Genomic DNA, 22,922 nt, shown 5'->3' with positions numbered 1-22,922 from the left:
CAATTTATCCCGAAAATAACCATTTTTTAAATCAATTCTGTCTCCTCCCTTGATACTTGATATAAGACCTGGGATTACTACCTGATGTAGACCTCCATTCAAATGAGTTTTTTTTCTAAAATTCAATTTTTTGCTAGACATGAATTTTTTCATTATGGTGAAAAAATAAACTAAAACAGGGGGGAAAATGTAAATAAACTATAAAACGGGAAAAAACGTAAATAAACTATAAAACGGGAAAAAAATGTAAGAAAATTTTTTTTTTAAATTGGAAAAAGGGCTAAGGGAGAAGATAGAATTTGAAGATCAATAAGTATAGTTTTGAGATACAGGCGTTAAAAGTTTTTCTTTGTATTTTTACAAAGATAATGTTACTAAATCATGATTATTATGCATTTTATATTCCTTTTTGGGTATTAATAAACCAAAACTATGTTATCATAATTTAATCATAAATGAAGATCACTCAAAGATTGTAGCCTGGGGCACAGCGTCAGGTGAGATGGGGCGCTCTTTCTTACGCAACACTCTCTCTCCCTCCTTCACTAACTCTGCTAATATCGCCGATATTATGATTTTCTTAATTCTTATTAGAGCGAATTTTTTTCTTCAGTATGTTTGCATGTCTTTTCCTCTTTGGCATGATGAAATTCTTGGCAGGGGAAAAAAAAAAAAAAAAAAAGTAAAAGCAAGCAAATGTTAGAGATGAAACTCAAACGCGTACTCTCTCTCGTTTCTGCTCGCACTGAAGGGAGTCTTGTGACTCATGGAATCTCTACAGATGCCATTGGTCATAATTTGTTTGATAATAGTTATAAAAATTTACCATAACATAAGAAATACTGCATTTCCTTGTACGGATCAATGTTTTTGAAAGTAACTATGAAAGTAAGAGGAATTTTGGCCAAATGTTTCTTATAAGCATTCTCCATTGCCATACAAAGCTCCGTGAATTTTTTCATGACTGCATTTTTTGCCCTATACGTACCACCATATATTGGCTTGCCGGCCGGCCCCCTTAAAGACAAGTTAACCTCAAGAATGCACTCTAATTTTGACTAGCAAAATTAAGTAAAAAAAAAAAAAACTTGTAATTTCAAGGTATCATGAGTTCCTTTTGTTTTGGTAGGTGGGGTGCACATTTTTAACTGTATTTAAATAAAAATCCCATGACCTTGGCTGTTACAGAATACGTGTTGATTATTGTAATTTTTCAATTCTCTCCTTTTAAAAATACAGTGGTACACAGATAAAATGGACCATGGTAGGCAGTCTCCAACTTACAGCAGTGCACGCAAGTTGATTTGTTCCGTAAGTCGGTATTTATTAATAGTAAATAGGTTCTGTAAGTGCCACTAATGGTGGTGTAACTTGCAAATGAAACCATAACTAGATACCTATTCTTGTTATAGGCACTGTTAATGGTTCTTTTACATCACCATAGCTAGATATCTATTCTTGATAAATGCACCTGACAAACGTAAGATTGAAAAGCCATAAGTCAGTGCCACAGTAACTCGGGGTTGCCCTATATGTAGTACTTAACAGATATATCGGTACAAAATGGAAATGCAGACAACCCCTGGGGTTTGCGGGGGATACACACACAACCCCCTGGGAATAGCTAAAATCCATGAATACATATTGACCACTAATAATGCTTAGAACTGCCTACGTATTTTGATGGTTCAAACAACAACAAAAACTTCTAAAAATGTTTATAGTGATTATATATTGTATAATTGTTATTGGTATTTTAGGCATTGTTGAAATAAGGTGGGTGTCTTATATATGGACAGCATATGGTTGATTCTAGAAAGTTTCTGTTGATGTATTTAAGTTGTCTCGTGACGACATATTCTGTGACATCATAGACAAGATGGCGGCGGCGTCGGTGGGATGTAAACAATAACACAGGCGAGTAGGAGACACGTGGGTGTAGTGTTTGGATGGTAGGGGGGAGAGCTCTGTCTGGTAGGAGCTTTTGGGTCGTGAGACTTGTTGTTTTTGATTTAAGGTGATTTCTGGAGTATACTGGAGTTGGAGAATGGGTACAGGTGGGTAGATTATTTATTTGTGTAAATAAAAGGGGTTAGGCTAGGCTAAAATTCAAACTGGTAGCAGAGCGTGGTTGATCAAAGATGCCTGGATCCGACAGTGAACAAAGGGAGACTAGAAGAAGGGAATGTCCGAGGTTTAGTGGGATACAAGAAGAGTACAAAGAATGGAAAGGTCAAGTCGAAGATTGGCTATTGTTGTATGGAGAAGATACAAAATACTCGGCAATAGAAATGAGAATGAGCTTAAAGGGAAAGCCCGAGAACTAGTGGAACATTAGTTAGAGATAACTTAATGGTACAGAGGGTACAAAGATAATCCTAGACAAGCTAGATAAAGCCTAAAAGACACTGTAATGGAGAATTACGGCAGAATAAAATGATACATTCTAATGAGAAGAGAACCTAGTGAAAAGATGGCGGACTATTTAATTAGATATGAGAAGGCAGCATCTGAGTGTGAAAGAGCAATGGGGAAAGGCGTGCTTGAAGGGGAAGTCAAGGGTTATCATGTAATAGAGCAGGCAAATCTCAAGGATAATAAAAAACAAATGGTATTATCGGCTTGTGGGGAAGAAAAGTTAAGAGTACGAAACAGTGTCGCAAACAATGAAAAGACTATTTGAGGGATTAGGGACTAAAGAGGAACGGGAATGGTGGGGATCGTCAGAAGGCAATGCCAGTTCTGGGAGAGGGAGGGAAAACCAGAGATATGGGGAAGATGGAACTGAGGTAGGGGTGGAAGAAATCCTATAAACCAAGAAGGGAAGGTAACAGTGTGTGCAATACATATGCAGCTCGGAATGGCATTGGGCTAGGGATTGTCCTCAGAATTTTCACAATTGGAAGAAAACTGAAACAAAACTAGAAGAAAATAAGCTGAAAACAGAAACTGGGACAGAAGAAGAAGAGGTTTATGTAGAAGTTAATAAAATAGTGGAAGAGTCGTGGGAGGTGGTTGATGCAATTTTGGACACTGTATAAATCAACAGTTTGCAGGGAATTGTGACTAGCACGTATTGTCATAGATTTGAATCAGGGAGAGTTGAGGAGAATGAGGGACACTAGGATAGACTCTATTTAATAAAGTGTTTAATTTTGGTGAGATATCCTATAAGTCGAAAGGAATAATAGAAATACCTGTGACACTAAAAAAGTTTTATTTAAAGACAGAAATTCTGCAGGGTGATATACCCTAGCTGATAGGTAAGCAAACCATGAGCAAAATGGGTATGACTATTTTTGAAAGAAAATTGTGTCATAATAGAAGTATTAGGGGGAATGAAAGTAGAATTAAGAGGAGAAGAGGAGACAAACAGGGTCATCTAAAAGTACCTATAAGGAGAAGGAAGGTAGAAGAATTATAACTGGAGGGTTGGAAGGGAAAGAATCTTGGGGAAATTAAGAACACAATAAAGACACTTTTTGAGTGCTGGTTTGCTATATTGGAACGCCCTCCAAAATATTGTCAGACAATGGGGGAGAATTTGAAAATGAAAAAGTAAGGAGGATGGCAGAAAGATGGAATATTAAAGTATTAGCCACAGCATCGGAATCTCCGTGGAGCAATGGATTATGTGAAAAGACCGTAGGCATGATCAAGGGAAGTGTAAGAAAGATGATGGAGGAGGAGGAAGTAGATTGGTCCATAGCATTGAAATGGGTAGTGAGTGCTATGAACTGCTTAATGAATAATGGAGGTTTCTCTCCCAACCAATTAGTATTTGGAAAAAACCCTTCACTGCCTAACCTAATGGAAGAAGGATTGATTGATTGATTGTGTATTATTTCTGGCGTCACAACATCTGGGTAATTGACACCGAAATAAATTAAATAGAAAAAATTAAATTTTTAATAAATTTCAATGATGTAAAAATATCTATAAATATATTATACAAAAATTTTGTTCATATATATAAGTTCTTACGTAGACAATCTATGTATAATTTAAATTTGGTTGAGGAGGTTTGCCTCCCTCATATAGATATATAACTGCTCTATATTACAATCCTTTCCAAGAATTGTAGCTAGGATAAAATTACCTACTCTGCCACGACCCCAAGACAGGAACTTTTGTCTCAAATTCCCGAATCTGGGACATTCAATCAGCAAATGTTTCGCAGTCAAGGGCACAGTACAGTTCTCACAATATGGAGGATTTTCACGAGACATCAAGAACCCATATGTAAGTCTTGTATGTCCAATCCTCACTCTGCACAACATCGTTTCTTGTCTCCTTGGCATATTTGGATATGACCAAGGAGACACTGATGACGTGATACTGCACATTTTTTGATTGGTTAAAATATCCTCCCACTGGGACTGCCAACATTTTTTAATTCTCTGACCTACTAGAGGATACAAATCCTGATATGGTAGTAAGCACCTTGTGGGTTCTGGGGAGTTGACCGCAGACTTTGCAAGTTGGTCAGCTTTCTCATTCCCAGCCACCCCAACATGGGAAGGCACCCAACAGAACTTTATTTCTTTCCCTCTTCTTTTTAGTAAAAGCAGCCATTCCAATATATCTAAAATCAGAGGGTTTAAAGGGTTAAAAGATTCCAGTGACTGAAGAACACTTCTTGAGTCACAATATATAATAAAATTATTTTCATTCCGAATTAAAACTTCCTTTAAAGCCTTTAAAATTGCATATAATGCTGCTGTAAAAATCAATGCAACAGATGATAACCTGCCGCTTCTCTCTACATCAGGGAAGGCTACACCAAAGCCAACACCAGCATCTGACTTTGAGCCATCTGTGAAAACTGCAGTGGAATCATCATGTTGCGAAGTGTTCTAAAAATATTGACCGCATGGCCTCGGTGGATAATTTTGTCTTGGTAAAATTAATATATCTGCAGAATTTTACCTCTGGGAAGTTACAAGGGGGACTAACTGAATATTTTGCTGGTAAAATCTCGATCCTTGGCATGTTTAATTCACGGACAATGGTATTAATTCTAAAAGCGAATGGATGAGGTTGCTTGGGGTGATTTTCATAACTCTGCCAATGTCTTTCCTTTCTCATACAAATGTTGGTTAAAGACTTAGGTAGCCTCTGGAATCTATACCAGCTCCGAACCATCAGACGCTTGTAATGAAGATCCAGTGGCACCTCATCAGCATCTACTAGCATGCTCTTGGTGGGAGATGATTTAAATGCTCCTGTACACAACTGTATTCCTCCAAAATGAATTGAGCATTTTAAGGCTATTTGGCTTCGCAGAAGTGTAAACCTCACACCCATAACTTAATTTTGAAAAGACCAAGGCTTTATATAATCTCAACATCTGAGTTCGGTCTGCACCCCACGAAGTGAGAGACAGGACTTTCAGCTAATTCATTGCTTTTAAGCATTTTGCCTCAATATATTTCAGATGTGGAATCCAGGTCAGCTTGCTATCAAAAATCAAACCAAGAAACCTTGTTTCACCAACACATGGAATTCTCTGCCTATGAATGAATAAATCTGGATCAGGGTGGATTCCCCTTATACGACAAAAGTGCATAATTAGTGTTTTACTGGCAGAAAATCTAAAACCATTAACCTCAGCCCATTTTACTATATTATCAATGCAGAGCTGAAGGCGGCATTCAGCCACTGCCATCCTTGATGGTGCAAAGGAAATCGACAGGTCATCAACAAAAAGGGTATATGTTATATCGGGGAATTATTTTAGAAACCTCATTGATTACCAAGGCAAACAAGGTTACACTTAAAACACTTCCTTGTGGTACTCCTTCTTGATTGAACACATCCGACATTGTTGCTCCAACCTGAACCTGAAATATCCTATTTTTTAAAAAAGCCTTAATAAAGAGGGGCAAATTGCCTCACAGGTTACATTCATAAAGGACCCTCAAAATGCCATGTATCATAAGGCTTCTCTAGATCAAAGAAAAGAGTGATGTGATGCTGCTTGTCAGCAAAAGCTTCACATATTGAAGATTCCATTCGTACCAATACATCAGTTGTGGAGTGCATACTCCGAAAACCACACTGAGCAGGCGACAGATATTTAACTCTTTCCAAGTACCACATCAGTTGTGTGTTCACCATTCTTTCCATGATCTTACACAAGCAAGATGTCAATGCGATAGGACGATAATTTTCTGTCTTGAATGGATCTTTTCCAGGTTTCATAAATGGCAGTAATTTTAACTTCTCCCAAAGCTTGGGAAAGATATGTTCTCGGTAAATTCTGTTAATTAGGCTTAATATGAAAAGTCTGGTATTTTCAGGAGTATGCTTAATCATTGAATATGTTATATCATCCAGTCCAGGAGCTGATTCATTACATTTATTCAAGGCTGATTCAAATTCTCTAATAGTAAAAGGAGCATTGTATTGCTTATGTCTTAAGGTATTAAAATCAATTTCGACCTGTTCCATTATCCGTCTTTGAGCTGAATAGGGTCTATCATCATTTTTCTTCGCAACATTAGCAAAATTATTAGCAAACTCATTTGCCACTAACTGGGGGTCTGCTACCTCGCAACCATTGATCTTGATAACTGGAGGTTGACAAGGAGTAAACTTGCCAGCTATTTTTCTAATTCTCTTCCAAACTAGAGCCAGAGGAGTTTTCGAATTTAGTGAAGATATGAATATTGTCCAAGATTCTTTTCATGCTTTTTTTATTTCCATGCGAAAATGAGCTCTTGCTTTTCGAAATTCAACACGGTAATGCTCACATTTTCGTCTGCGGTATCTGGTGAAAGCAGATCTCATAGTTCTGTGAGTTTCCTGGCATTTACGAGTCCACCAAGGAACTGGCTGGCGGATAAATAGATATTCCCGAAGTCCTAGGTATAGATTGAAGGCCAGCTGAGAACATTATTGTATTCAAAAAGTCAAGAGCACCATCTACACAGGGATAGTCATCAGCAGAGTCATCTATCGAGCTGTGCTCCTGGAATGCTGCCCAATCAGCTTTACCAATGTTCCATTTAGGTAGCCTCGAAGATGGAGGGCTTGATGCTACACTCACCACTATTGGGAAATGGTCGCTGGTAAATCTATCATTTATAACTCTCCAATTAAAGTCAATAAGACAGTCATTCACTACACATAGATAAATCAATTGCTGATAACGTGCCTGTTTGAACAAGAAAATGTGTAGACTCCCCAGAGTTGAGAATCCCCACATTTTCATCTTCTATGATGGAACCTAAGTATCTTCCTCTCTGATTGGTGACGATGTCACCCCAAAGAGGGTTTCTGCTATTCATATCTCCCAAAATAACAAAAGGACATGGTAACTGTTGAAAAAGAGATTTAAATTCATTGATTGGGAAGACTTCGTTAGGTGGTAGATGAGAGAGCATACTGTATATTTTCTTTGCAAATGGATCTGCTCACCTATCACTTGCAATGCTGAATGGATATTAATAGGACTTTGTGGGGTGTCATTTCGAACATACAAAACAACACCACCATGGCTTCCATTAATTAAATTATAGGTGGAGTGATAGGATGCATACTCTTGTGGCTGGGGCACATATTATTGTCGATCATGGTCTCCTGAAGAGCTACACAAACATGAGACACCTCTGATATGAGCAGCCTTAGTTCTTCCCATTTAGCTCTTAATCGCTGAAAGTTCCACTGGAGAAAATGAATGAATTTTACTTTCCTTTAGAGGCTGTTAAATTAGAGCATCTTTTAAGAGCTTTCAGCTTACAACCTTGCTCTTTTTTCCTGGAAGGAAATCAATTGTTTAAGGCTGCCTTCCTTTTTAGAGGGTTATTCTCAGGAACAGCAGACAAAGCTGGTGTCGCCTGAGGAGGGGAGTGAGGATCGGATATTGGTGCATCCTCGAAAGCATTTACAGGTGGTACAGCCTCGAGAGAGGCAGGAGTGCCAGGTACCCCCGGCACAGCCTCCAGAGAGGCAGGAGTACCAGAAATCACTGGCTCTGCTTCCATAGAAGCAAGAGTGCCAGAAATCACTGGCACTGCCTCCAAACAAGCGAGAGTGCCAGAATCAACTGGCACTGCCTCCAATGAGGCGGGAGTGCCAGAATCAACTGGCACTGCCTCCGAAGAGGCAGGAGCGCCAGAAATCACTGGCGCAGCCTCTGAAGAGGCAGGAGCGCCAGAAATCACTGGCGCAGCCTCCGAAGAGGCATGAGCACCAGCAATCACTGGCGCCGCCTCCAAAGAGGCATGAGTACAGGTCGTCACTGGTTTTTTATTTACATTGTTTTTGGTAACATTGGTATTTCTTCTTCAGTTGGCAGCAACGCTAGAAAAAGATATTCCTGGTCTAATGTACTGATTCAACACTCTTTTGCCTCTCTAAATGTGATACGTTCGGTTACCCTTAATGTTTGAATTACTTTTTCCATGATGTATACATCATAGGTAAGTGAAAGATGATGGATGACTGTCTCCACAATGCATACATCTAGCTTGCTTATTACATATGCCATGCTCTGGTTCACTACATTTGACACAAGTGGCAGGCTTGCCTTGTAGTTTCTGTCTACAAGACTCCAACATATGTCCAAATTCTTGGCAATGAAAATATCTCCTCAGTCTTGGGATATATTGTTTAACCTTGAAACGTAACCAGGTTGCTTTCACTATACTAGGCAATTGGGTGGAATTGAATGTAACAATTAAATTGGGGAGTGGGACAAGGGCTCCATTTATCTTCTTCATTCTTTCAATTCTTATTATGCCTTGATCTTTTAATTCTTCTACTAGCTTTTCTTCAGAGTACGTCATAAGCTGGGGTGCATATATCATCCCCTTGGAGTAATTCCAAAAAGCATGTACTGCACACTCTACTTTAACTCCTCCAAGGTGCGATAATGTTTTCAGTTTGTCACTTTCTTTTGCTGAGGCAGATTCTACTGTCAGCTTTCCTCGCCCCTCAGAAGAAAAATTAGGCTCTCGGCCAGACACTCGACAATATCTCTATATATATAAAAAATGTCAAAATTAGTCTTCCAAATCAAAAGTCAAATATTTATCATACGAGTTTTCAAATATTCCGGATCCTATTTCTGATACTATATTCCTACCAAATTTCCCTTTGCTCAGAACTGGGGCAAAAGGTTCCAGTGTAATTACACTGGAAGGTTTTTTTGATTTTTCCAGAGGAAGGTTGCCAGTGGAGGTTCCTGCAGTCATCAACTGTGCTGATTCACTACCATCAAAGGGTCCAGGGGTACTTGAATCTTTATTCGTTTCTGTCATAAAGATCAAAGAAAAAAAAATAAACCTGAAAACCTTAAAAAAGATATCATCAGCCTTTCATGAAGTTTATTCTTCCACTAATGGCACAACATGATTAGAGTGGCCCAAGTGTAAACCAAACCCGCTTGATATGACTGAGAGTATTACAAGAATACAATTATCCCCACACTAATCACATTATGGGCAAACCGGACAGAATGCCAGGAGTCCTATCCGCAAAACTAGACCCCCCTGGAATCTGTGGTCTAGCCCTGCAAAATAGTTCCGCCTGATATCGCTCAGGTCCGAACATTATCAGGCAGTTGATGGTCCTGCCACGGTTCCCACTATTTAGCTTCAGATATAATGATATCTTTCCTGTTTACCAGGTCCAGAAAATTTAAGCAAAGGTGGAAAATTCCACATAATTCATTCAAAATGCTAGTAAAAAATATTACATGAAGGAGAAGGATGTAGTAAGAATGAAAAAATTGCAGAAAGAAGGAAAAGTTCTGACTAATTTAGTTGGATCAGCAGCTGGGCCCCAAGGACCAGTGAGAAAGCAACTCCACCAGGCATCACGGCCCAGCTGCTGGTCCCTAAGCCCCCTACCTATGCCAAGGGGTCAGCATCTAGGGGGAATGGGAGAAGGAAGTTCAAGTCCTGCAAGCAGAGAAAAAGGGATGGAAGAGGGTATGGTAAGGGACGCACTGCAATGCACAAGGCCAGAGAAGCGTTTATGAAAAATGAGTCGTAATAAAATAAGAATAGCGTTAAACAAAATCATCAGAGAACATAAATTTGAAGAAGCAATGGTAAGAGATGAGGTATTCTATAAGAGGGAAAATGAAAATGAATGGAGAGGACCTGCTCAGGTAGTGGGAGTATCGGGGAAAACAATAATAGGCAAACACGAGGATTCTTTAAGAGAAGTAGCTAGGATACATGCGACTAGGATTCAATGACGAGCACCAGATACAGAAGAGATATTCGCTAGAATAGATAAATCCCATGGTGTGCAAGGTAGATCAGATGGCCCAAATGAAGGGAATGTAGACTGGCAAGAAGGAGAGGAGATAATAGTAGGTGGGAGAAGGAATGCAGACACAGAAGAGGCTACGGAAAGAGATGTGGTAGAGGAAACAGTGGAAGATACCGGGGAAAGTGGGTCAATAGAAGGCGAGTTAATGGAAGAGATCCCAAAATTCAACAAGGGAAATAAAGTTAGAGCTATAAACAACGATACAGGACAAGTAGAAGAATGGACTATATTAGGTCTTGCAGGAAAAAGATCAAGCCAAGCATGGGCTGATTCGTACATTGTACAAGACTCACAGTCAGGGGACAAATGAATGAATGATTGGAGGTTTTCTGGCATCCTAACATCGAAGGTCATTGACGCCGATATCGTTTATTATAAATAAAGAATAAAAGTATATTCAATTAAAACCATATAAGCAAATATGTCATTGTAAAAGTTAAATAGCTTTCAGAAGACCTGCTTCTAAAATAAATCTAAAAATGCCACTCGCTCTCTTCCTAAAAACCAAAACATCTCCCGTATGCCGAGGCAGGTTTGGAGTGAGCGCGGAAGCGGAAAAAATAATTTTTTCAAGAAATCACAGCGCGCTTAGTTTTCAAGATTAAGAGTTCATTTTTTACTTATTTTCATTGCCTGAAGTTTAGCATGCAACCATCAGAAATGAAACAAAATATCATTTTCATATATAAATAATGCAATATATGGTAGCGACAAAAAAAAATTCATACGTACTAATTGTATTCAAATCAAGCTGTGCGAAAAACGGTTAAAGCTAACGAGTTACTTTTTTTCGTTGTATTGTACACTAAATTGTGATATTTTTGATATATAAAACACTGTAAAACGATCAAAGCAACACAGAAATAATATTATCACAAAATGATGCATGAATTCGTAACATGCAAACGTAAAAAAATTTTTTTTTTCAAAAATTCACCATAAATCTAAATATTGTTATAGACACTTCCAATTTGTTTCAAAATGAAGACAAATGATTGAATATTACGATACTGTAAGAGTTTTAGCTTAGAATTGCAGTTTTCGACCATTTCGGACGAGTTAAATTTGACCAAATGTCGAAATTTTTATATATATATTTATTTACGTATATGCAAATATTGCAAAGATGGGAAAAGCTACAACCTTCAAATATTTTTGTTTGTATTCTTCATGAATTTGCACATATTTTCATATATTAAACTCTGTAAAACGCCTAATATGAAAAGGAGCAAATATTAGGAGAATGCGACGTACGCATTTCGGAGATTTACGGCCGCGAATCGGCGCGCGGAGGGAAAGAAAGTTTTTTTTTTAAATTCACCATAAATATAAATATTGTGCTAGACACTTCGAATTTGTTTCAAAATGAAGATAAATGACTGTATATTACTAGATCATAAGAGTTTTAGCTTACAATTGCGTTTTTCGACTATTTTGGTAGAGTCAAAGTTGACCGAACGTGGTTTTTTTTCTATTTATCGTGATTTATATGCAAATATTCCAAAAAAGAGAAAAGCTACAACCTTCAATCATTTTTTGTTGTATTCTACATGAAATTGTGCACATTTTCATATATAAAACTTTATGTAACGGCTAATTTTAAATGTTACAAACATTTCGACAATCCCACGAAAAAATTTCCGATTTTTTTCGGAAGAGTTACCGCGCGGACGTAAGATTTTTTTTTTTTCATAAATTCACCATAAATCGAAATATTGTGCTAGAGACTTCCAATTTGTTGCAAAATGAAGGTAAATGATTGAATATTACTAGAATATAAGAGTTTTAGCTTACAATTGCGTTTTTCTACCATTTCGGCAGAGTCAAAGTTGACCGAAGGTTGAAATTTTTGCACATTGTTATTTATATGAAAATATTTCAAAACTGATATAAGCTACAACCATGGGTTGTTTTTAGTTGTATTGTGCATGAAATTGCGCACATTTCCATATATAAAACTTGATGTAACGGCAAATTTAAAATGGTGCAAACATTAGGACAATCACACAAAAAAATTTATCGGAAGAGTTACCGCGCGGACGTAAGGAAAACGTTTTTTCATAAATTCACCATAAATCGAAATATTGTGCTAGAGACGTCCAATTTGTTGCAAAATGAAGGGCAAATGATTGAATATTACTATAATAAGAGTTTTAGCTTACAATTGCGTTTTTTCGACAATTTCGGTAGAGTCAAAGTTGACCGAAGGTTGAAATTTTGGCACTTATCGTTATTTCTATGAAAATATTTCAAAACTCATAAAAGCTACAACCTTCAATTATTTTTTGTTGTATTCTACATGAAATTGCGCACATTTTCATATATAATACTCCATGTAACGGATAATTTAAAACGGTGCAAAAATTATGTCAAAGTGACTAAATAATTTCCGAGATGTGTCACTGATACTTTTTAGTGCGATAAGAAAGAAATTCGCGCTTGCGCGCCTGCGTAACGATTGTAAACAAAACAACGCCTTGATCCGTGAACTCCCAGCAACCCCCAAGGCGCGTGATTCAAAATTTTTCGGCTGGTTGGCCTCTAAGTATTTTTCCGCAAATTTAAAAAAAGGGATTTGACGGAGGAAAAATCTATTCTGGGGAGAGAGCCTGTCGCCCGGTGAAAAGGTCCTCTTTTAATACTTTTCTGATATAAATAATTTCCAAATATACCAGAGAAAGTTAAACCATGGTATGCAGAGGTTACTACCCTCGCGCGAGCACCTCAAGGGCGTCGTGTATAAAGAAAGGGCGTGTGAAAGCCACTAAACACACGGTCATCTTCCAATTAGATTACTCCCTTCGTCAACATATGAACACGGGATGTGCCGACACAACGGTCTCCACCACACCGCTCCGATCACCCCAGTCCCCGCCCGATGCGAGCGCCATCTTACATCCTTCTGTCATAGATTTCAGTAATGGCTTGGAAAGGAAAGGGATGGGAAACAGGGTAGGGTTTCACCGGGCGACACATGGTCTCTCCCCAGAAATAGATTTTTCCTCCGTCAAAATCCCTTTTCTGGGTCGACCTGTGTTCGCCGGTGGAAAAAATACCAGAGAATGCCTTTCAAGCTCATGAATTGAAATTAATAAAAAAGGATAACGAAAAAACATCATTAATAGATCCATATTCATTAAGTAATAGTAGCATATAAACTTAATGTCTAAAGTTAAGAATAAACTTATAAATAGCTTAATCTCTAAAAATGCATACATCAATCTTAATTCTAAACTTAAGAATATAACTTATATTATAACTTAATTACTAAATATGTATACCTAAACAAAAATGTAAACAAATCATATACATTTAATAATCTAATATATTCAGGTATGATTAAGCCGAATCTAAGAATGAACGATATCCTAAGGAGAAGATGATACTTGGGTGGCTGAATCTGATCTACCGAAGAGAGGCATCGTGGCGAGAGTGGCAGGTAGAAAGGTGACAGTATAAGGAATGGGACGAAATTGAAGTAAGGAAACGTTAGTCAGATGAGATTAAACTCCCCGCCGCTATAGTGGAAAATTTTTAAGGCTTGAATATTTCTTAGATAGTGGCGTTTAAAGACCCGAGGAGATTTCCAACCGTATACTTCTTAAGGTCATCAAAATTCATATTTTGAAAATAATTAATTGAGGTAGCTATAGCCCGAATATCATGAGCATGTGGAAAAGATTCTGGATTAGCTTGCTTTATGAAGTAGAGTATTTGCTGTCTAATACCTTGAATTGAGATAGTACCCCTTTCTCTCTGGCAAATAAATGACCAGAGGAACATGAGGAGGATCTAGCTAAAAAGGCTTTCAGGGTTACCACAGGACATAGGGATGTATCCTGAGTAGAGGAATAATTTTCCTAAGGAGACCATCTATTTTGAGGATCTTCATTTTTAGCTAGGAAACTCCTATCCGGCAGAGAGCAGTACTTCTCCTGATGGGAGGAAATCTAAGTTCTCAGGATTACGTGGAGAGAGCTGATAATTCTGAATATGGCACCTGAGGCCATGGCTGTAAGAAACAAAAGTTTTTCTCAGTAGAGAAATGTAAGAGCAAGATTCGTTGTTGATATCGAGGCTAGTTTTAAAACATCGTTTAAAAAACCACGTGACCTTTTGAGGACGAATTGTAGGTCTAAGTCGAGCACAAGCTTTGGGAATGGATGAAAAATAAGAATCTGCTAAATAATATTAAATCCAACTTGAAAAACTTTCTTTCAGAGCCGACTAATCGTAGTAATAGTACTAGCGGCTAGGCCTTTATCAAATAAGGTTTTAAAAAATGAAATGGCCAAATTTGGGGTCATTTGAAAGAATATCTAAATTCTTTATAAACTCCGCTAATTTCTTAACAGCCGAATCATATTGCTTAAGCGTTGAATCCCTTTGTCAGATTCTATGAATAAGACATTCTCCGGATCGATATTTGCATCTTTATGAGCAGCAAATTTCATGAAGTCCACAAAGTTAGGGTTGAACTACTCTTGAGGAAGCTGACACAGTCTGAGTTTGAACTATTTGTGTCAACTTTGGATGTGGGATCCGTCTGGGATGGAGCTTCAGCTCTAGTAGGAGCGGAACCAATTGCTTTTGGGCCAGTTGGGTGTTACTAGGCCACTGTTCCTTTGAGAAACGTAGTGTTTGTGTAACACCTTCATCAGAAGATTCACGGAGGGAACAGATAAATCTTCTGCCAGTGGTTCCAATCTAAGGTTAATGCGTCCATGGCATAGGCCTGAGGGTCCAGGTTGGGGGCTACGTAGCAAGGAAGTTTGTGGTTGGTTGCATGTCGCAAACAAGTCTACCTGGAGATCTGGAACTAGTCTTGGTTATCCACCGGAAATGATTCATGTCTAGGGACCACTCCGATTCTAAAGGCTTGGTTCTGGATAAAGCGTCCGCTATAACATTTTTTACTCCTGGCCAGATGTGTTGCTGACAGGAACCAGTTTCTTTTTGCTGCCAAGGAAAATATTGTTACTAGAACATGATTCAGATGGGTGATTTGGAACCTCTCTGTTTATGCAGTGGACTACCACTGAATTGTCTGAGACTATCCTCACATGACTTGTCTTGTGGTGATGCAATTGTTTCAAGGTTAGAAACACTGCCATTGCTTCCAACACATTTATGTGAAACTGTTTCATATTGAGGACCAGATTCCCTGAAACATTTGGTGTTGGGAGTAACCCCCCCAACCACTGAGTGACGCGTCTGTATGAATCGTCACTTGAGGAGGGGGGATTTGTAAAGGAACTGATTTGGTCAGTTTCTTGTACTGTGTCCATGGGAGTAGTCTCTTTATTAAAACGGAGGGAATTGTAGATACTTTGTCTCTTAAATGTATCTTTGCTCTCTTTTTCCAAACTCGATTGATGTCTTTGAGTTTGGCTTTCAGTAGGACTCTGTTACTGAGGCAAATTGGAGTAAGCCAGAATTCTTTCTAAAGCTCGTCTTGTTATCATTTTGTTCTTGATCAATTGTTTTCGTTGCTAATGCTATCTCTTTGGCTTTCTTGGGTGGAAGAGATAGCTTGTGCTTCTTTCAAGTCCCAATGAATCCCCAGCCAATCGAACTGACTTGCTGGTTGTAGCCGGGATTTTTCGAAGTTCAACTGAAAACCTAGACTTTGCAAGAACTGAATTACTTTGTTTGTTGCTTTGTGGCAATCTTCTACTGTCTTCGCCCAAATGAGCAATCGTCTAGGTAGGCTACTAGCAGTATTCCTTGGTTCCTGAGTTGTTGTAATACTGTCTCTCCTAGTTTCGTAAATATCCTGGGAGCAATGTTGAGGCCGAACGGCATCACCTTGAATGCATAGGATTTTCTGCCTAAGCGGAAGCCTAGGTAGGGAGAGAAATTTTCTTGCCATCGGAACATGATAATAAGCGTCTGTAAGATCTATAGAGGTCGGGTGACGGCCCCACGGGGAAGTAAGGTCCGTACCTGTGAGACAGTCAGCATACGGAACTTGTCGCAGAGAATGTAAGAATTCAGTTTGGACAAAGTCCAGGACTACTCTTCTTTGTTCGAATTCTTTTTTTTGGAACAGTGAACAGACGTCCCTGGAATTTCAGGCTTTTTACTCTCTTTATAGCTTTTTTCTGTAGGAGATCTTTGGTGTATTCTTTCAGATCTGGTGTAGGTGTCTGAAAGAAATTCACCGGAGGAGGTGGGGACCCCTTCTTCCACTTCCAACCCAGACCCTTGGAAACAATACTGTGTGCCCAAGGGCTGAAGGTCCATTGATCTCTGAACGGTACAGTCTCCCTCTACCGGTCCATTCTCATTGATTATGGGTCGGCTTATATCCTCTACCACCACTTGCGCCTCTGGTTCTAGGTCCGCCTCGTTGCGGAACTGCCCCTCTAGCTCTATTTACCACCGGATTGTCGAGGGTATCCTCGAAAGGCTCCGGTGGCTTCGTAGGCCGGGTTAAATGCCGGAGAAGACATCCATGCTGCAGTGGCTGGTGACTGTACGCCCTGAGGTGCGGGTACAATCATGAATTGTTGTGGTGTGTGGTTTTGATGTCGAAGGTTTCGACACTTGGCTGGAGGATTTGTTTGTTGGCGCTGCTGACTTCGGAACCCTTGTAAGTAGTAAAATACTTTTGTTTCTTCTTTGGGTTCTGGTGCTTTGCTGTAGGGTCGAACTTCCGTTTGGAAGAGAGACCCAACGAACTCGAAGGTTTTGGTTCGTCCTGGCCGCCTCCTGTAGCACCTTGTCTACTTCTTCTTGAGGAAATAGATTCTTTCCCCAGAAGGAAGACTTGATCAGTCTATTAGGCTCGTGCCTAATAGTCGCCTCAGCTAACACATGTTTCCTGCAGCTTTCCTGCTGCAATGAATTCATGAAGGTCCAGCTGATAGGTTTGTAAGAGGCTCTTAGCTAAGACCTTGAAAAAGCTGCCTCTTCTTTATATATGGAGGCCACCACTCCAGTGATGTCACTGCGTTGATGGACCTAGCCAACCTCGATCTTGCTCAAACTCTGCCTTCAGTAAGTTATCCGGTAGTTTCGGGAGTCTTTCTGAAAACAAAGAAGACGCACAGTCTGCGTCTAGTTTTCCGACTGTGAAAGTCGACGGAACGTCCTGCCAGAATTCTCTAGTGGCTGGCATGAGGAGGGAGGTAGCATCCGTCTCTTTGAGAGTCGGCATTGGCAGATCATCATTCTCAGCCTGAATTGTAATATTCTGTGATCTTATCAATGAACGGAGAAGCGATGTCCTGTGGAGATGTAAAGATCGTATACGATCCTTTGTGAGGGGTTAATTTTGTGTTTGTACAAACCCCAATCAGTCATAATGCGAGCCCAGACAGCTTGGGCTTGTTCCTTCGGGAAAATCACTGTTTCCTAGGAACTTTATCCATTCTGACTAGTGCATTCTCCGTCAGTCTGACAAATCCATTGAAAGGAAACTGAAGTCCTTCTGGGTAGAACTCGAAATCTGACAATGGTCGAGTACCCAGACCCTCAAGGGTTAGTGTTCCATCCAAGTATGGAGCGTGGAGTGCAAACCGCCAAGGGTTGTTCTTATCGAACGGCGGTAATTTCGATGCATCCGGAACTGTCGATGGAGCAGCTTGAGTTCCGGATTGGAGTATACCTGCGATCAGATCTCTGATCGGTTTTAGCTGCTCCGCCACTATGTCAGTCACCGACTGCGTGGCTGGAGTGGGAGCCGGAGTAGGAGGAATTCTCTCATCCAGCCTCTCATCCACTACCTCTCTAAACCTTGATAAAAGTTTGTCTACGAGGAGGTCAGATTGCAAGTCAAGCTCCGACGTCTTGTGTTTAGCGGACTTACCCCTCTGTCCTTTAGAAGGAGGAGGTGCCTTGGCAGCTGGCGAAGAATCATACGACGTCGATGGCCTAGGGGCCGGAGACGACGCTGATTTCGCCAACGGAGCTGACTTAGACGCCTTTGATGAAGGCTTGATCTTCACAAAGGCTTCACCTTGGGTCGGACTGACCTAGAACCTTCCCAAGGTGAAGGAACAGATTTATCGAAGCCTAGAAAAGAAGAGGCAGAAGAAGAGGGGGTAGGAGAAATGAAGGATCCTGCCGGAACCTCTACGCCACTTACCTGCTCATCCATCGGTTCTAGATGGATGTCTAGAGCAGCAACATCTCCCGTCAGTTGCTGGTCGTCCTGGCTTGGAGCCATAGCCGCTCGAATGGCTTCTATAATTGGAGCCGCTACTTCACTCTTTACTCCAGCCGACGGAGAACCGGGGAACAGCCGGGTAGCTAGTGTGTTATCCAACACATAAGGGCAACCTTGTGGAGCGTTACGGCCGAATCCAGACACCCACTGCCGGAGACTTGCCTTGGCCGCCTTCAAACTCTCCTCATCCGCCTGTAAGAGGGGATAGGAATAAATGGGTCGCATTGACTAACACTTAAACTAAAAATAACGATGTTCTATATTAATCAAAAATCAAGAATTGTATACCCTTTGGTACTTGATCTTACCTCATCGTTTAACAAGATTGAGGTCAACTCAAAACACCATGCGCACGACTCCGGGAACCAGATCATGTACGGGGTCTGGCCTCTTCAGCGATGAACGGATCGAGCAATGAGCGTGGGACCGACAGCAGTCATGTCCACCGGATCGCTGAAATTCCCAGGGCATCCTTGAATGCGCAACGGACTTTCTGTAATAATAATATTTAAATAAGTACTCACTCTCCTTAATGAACTAACTTAGAAATAGAGCATGCCAGTATTCTTAACTTAGCATGCATATACAGTCTCGTTGTAGGTAATATTATTAAACTGAGAGTGTAACGTATGTTAAACCGAAATATTCACAATTTATTCCGATATCCACGGATGTCGGTGATCTCCGGAGAAATTGACTATCGTATCAACAAGGTAAATCCATATTCTTTTTATAGAATAATATTTAGTCATGCTAATCTCCGGTGAAGTATATCACCGGAGCCATATTACCGGAGCTGAGGATGTGTACCATATCGAGAAACGGAAAGCCTAACCGGGGAAGGTGTTCCCAATCGGCCTAGTCAATGCCGGAGATGATGTGCGAAAACATCTCATACCACATGATAAAATCAACTAACATTTCTAATGGTAATACCTTTATAAGAAAACGGAGTCTCCGTCGTGGATCTCCGGCGAACGGAGTTCCGTAAGGTAATTCTTATTGAATTATCTACCACTACCACCTTTTTCCATATCTTCCCCAGCCATGGCGGGGGAAGAAAGGAAGGGGGGTTTATGATAGAACATGCTGGGCGGAATACCGAAAGAAACGCAAATGGCGGCCGATAGTGGTTGATCTTAACCACGATGTTAATGGACCATTCGCGATAACTTATAGCGTATAGTACCACCAAAAGCAGAATTACCTATTAAAGTCAATTCTTCGGTAAAGTCGGGGAAGGGGAACCCTATAGCAAGTGGTCCCAAGACTATCTTTTATCATTGTCATTAACACTTGGTGGTACTCTACGACACAATGTTATCGGTCTGGACCAAGAACAGAGGCCTAGGCTAACTATGTTCAAGAATGGTACCACCTCATGTATGGAAAACCTTGACTGAAACCAATAAAATATAACTAGTTTTATCTAGATTAAACTAAAGCCTAATAACCTTAATACGTAGCCAAGCTTAAAGTACAATCAGGTCACGAAAGAGGGGATTAATCCAGCCTCTTTTGCACACGGAAGGGGACATCTTTCCCCAATTCCCTGTAACCTATGTACTTAGAACTGTTAAGATAGTCCTTAACTTAGACTAACAAAAGGGGGAAATAATCCAACCTGTTAGTAATATTGTTCGAGCGGGCTACTACAATGGTAACTGAAAAGAGGGGGATGTCTCCAGCCTCTTTCAGTACTAGACAATAGTTAATACACTTCGTATATGAACGACCAGTTCCTTATGATAAACCATAACCTACATACACTGATATTCATAAATAAGGACATGAGTAAGCGAGGAAGAGAGGCCTAGCGTAAAACACCACAAAAGGCCAACCGTAACCACGGCCCGATGGTCTGACGCGGTATTTCACCTTATAGACTAAAACCGTAAAGAATTTTCATCAACGTTTTAAATACTGTTTGGACATGTAAGATGTTAATAATATGCACTACTTCTGACTGTCCAAAGGAGCCCTCTTCCTCGCTTAAACAAGACTACTTTATAATAATAACGGGACTCGTGAGGTCCAAAAATTATTAAACTGTGCAAATACGTATAAATAAATTCCTGCAGTTAAACTGCATTATAATCTGCACAGTAAACACTCTGTGAGACGAACTATCGAGTGTGGCATTAAAAAGGAAAGCTAAAGCTATCTTAAACTACACGTAGGGGTATACCGAAACCAACATGCTTTGTTTACGATCGGTTGTGAGCGCATGGCCGGTACCATGCTATAAAACCCAAAATTACGTGTAAATACCGCTTCATAAGCTGTTTTTTACAAGCAAAACAGAATTTATGGTACTTAACATTGGTCCAGGTGAAGGTAGAGCTTCAGCCATGATGAATAAATCCAGAAATCGTAGTAAAATACAGACACGATTCGCACAATTACAACGCTCACGAGTCCAAAAGAAGGATGTAGATGGCGCTCGCATCGGGCGGGGACTGGGTGAGTCGGAGCGGTGTGGTGGAGACCGTTGTGTCGCACATCCCGTGTTCATATGTTGACGAAGGAGTAATCTAATTGGAAGATGACCTGTGTTTAGTGGCTTTCACACGCCCTTCTTTATACACGACGCCCTTGAGGTGCTCGCGCGAGGGTAGTAACCTCTGCATACCAATGGTTTAACTTCTCTGGTATATTTGGAAATTATTTATATCAGAAAAGTATTAAGAAGGACCTTTTCACCGGCGAACACAGGTCGACCCAGAAAAAACTTTTTTGAGTCGACGTATAATACGTCCAATCGGCATACAGGAGACATTTTGACTCGACGTTTAATACGTCCAATCAGCATAAGAGGGTTAAGGATGCCTTTACTACGGCGATCCCTGGCAGTCTGGGATGAGACTACAGAACCTGCCGAAGGGACGCCTGATTGGTGGGGATTCTTCACAACCTCCTTACGGTTTTTGACATTCCTCCTCCACTGGGCCTGGGAGTTTGGAAGAGGTCTAGACCTGGGAGCGTTGAGGAGCCGATCAGACGCCCCCTCCACTGCACTGGGAACACTGCACTCACTGATCACATCACTCTTACTTTGTAAAGCAAGCACTTGCAGCTCCATCCTGCGAAGAGCGGCTTTCATATTAGCCATCTCCAAAGACGAATCCGCAGGTTCGGTGAAGGGAGAAGGGGCTGAAACTGTAGGAGAGGATGCTAGAACTACGTTAGGGTCAGGAATTAATGTGCCCTCAACTGGCTTGTTAGAACGAGACCTACTGGCGCTTCTAGACGAAGCCTTCTTAATCCTATCTTTCTCAAGCTTCCTCAAATAAGAAGAGAGAGAATTCCATCCTTCTTCATTCAGGCCTTCACACTCAGTACAAGGATTATTAATAGTACATTCATTCCCCTGACACCTCATGCATACAGTGTGAGGATCTATCGAACCTTTTGGTAGCCTCACCTTACATCCTTCCATCACACATACTCTATATACACTACCAGAGTCTGACATTATAAGAAAAATCCAAAAGCCTAATCCAAAAACAATCCACAATAGCGTATGCCAAACCAACGATCCAAAACTTCACCAAAATACTGTCCAGAAGATCAACGGCAAACGAAATAAGAAAATCAGGTCAGGAGGAACCAACAACGGTGTTGTTGGAACCGGCGACAGAGAAAATCTGATTAGAAAACGGGAATGGTTCCTAGTCCCGCCACCCAGCGGCGGGAGGGTAGATCACCTGACCTACCTGTAGCGTGTGCTGCAAAATTTGAATTTCTGTCGGGAACGTCGGAGACTATAGCTAAGTATATATCTGCCGGGGAAGTTGCATGTACAAAACTACATTTTTGTTTATCAAGAACGTATTTTTGACATATGTGTCCTTTCCCACCTATCAACTTTTTTGTTTGACTTGTACTGGCATTCCTGCACATTAGTTTACTGTCATCATATCTGATAGGGGGACAAATAGAATATAAAGAAACTTTAGAGCTTAAAATGACCCTTGGTTAAATAAAGAATGGAAATGCCCATGGACTATCAGGAATAACTAGCACTTTAGCTAAAGCAGCATGAGAGCAGTCACCCATGAACTTTTTTTTTCCCTAAATGGCTCAAAATATGTACTTTTTGTGTTTGTACACAACTTGAATTAAACATTAAATATCTTCTAATACACAAACATTTAAATGATAATTGTTCATACGCGAACAAACCTTCGGTTGTAACAATAGGGTAATTTCTATCACCTAGCTGGATCCGGTTAAAAAGCAGATGAAAGCAAGGATAAGCCATAAAATAAACTTTAGATTCTCACATTAGTTTTTCCTTATCTCAATCTGTTTTCTTTTAAAATATTATATATAAAGTATATAAAACAATTTCCTTTGAAGGCTTACAGTGGTGAGTAGCATACTATATTTTTTATGAAATTAACTTAGAATTTAATAAATCACACATTTGAACTTTTTCCTCACTCACAGGCTAGTACCA

General features: G+C 40.1%; 1 protein-coding gene across 5 annotated transcripts in view; it reads right to left on the bottom strand.

Annotated features, from left to right (window-relative positions):
• LOC135220561 (serine/threonine-protein kinase TNNI3K-like) overlaps positions 1–22,922 on the bottom strand; it is a 211,609-nt gene that overhangs the window by 1,574 nt on the left and 187,113 nt on the right. The window lies entirely within an intron of this gene.

The sequence above is a fragment of the Macrobrachium nipponense genome, chromosome 2 (genome assembly GCF_015104395.2).
Source record: "Macrobrachium nipponense isolate FS-2020 chromosome 2, ASM1510439v2, whole genome shotgun sequence".
Classification (NCBI taxonomy): Eukaryota; Metazoa; Arthropoda; class Malacostraca; order Decapoda; family Palaemonidae; genus Macrobrachium; species Macrobrachium nipponense.
Note: the sequence above shows the minus strand (reverse complement) of the source record. Positions and strands in the feature narration are given on the sequence as shown.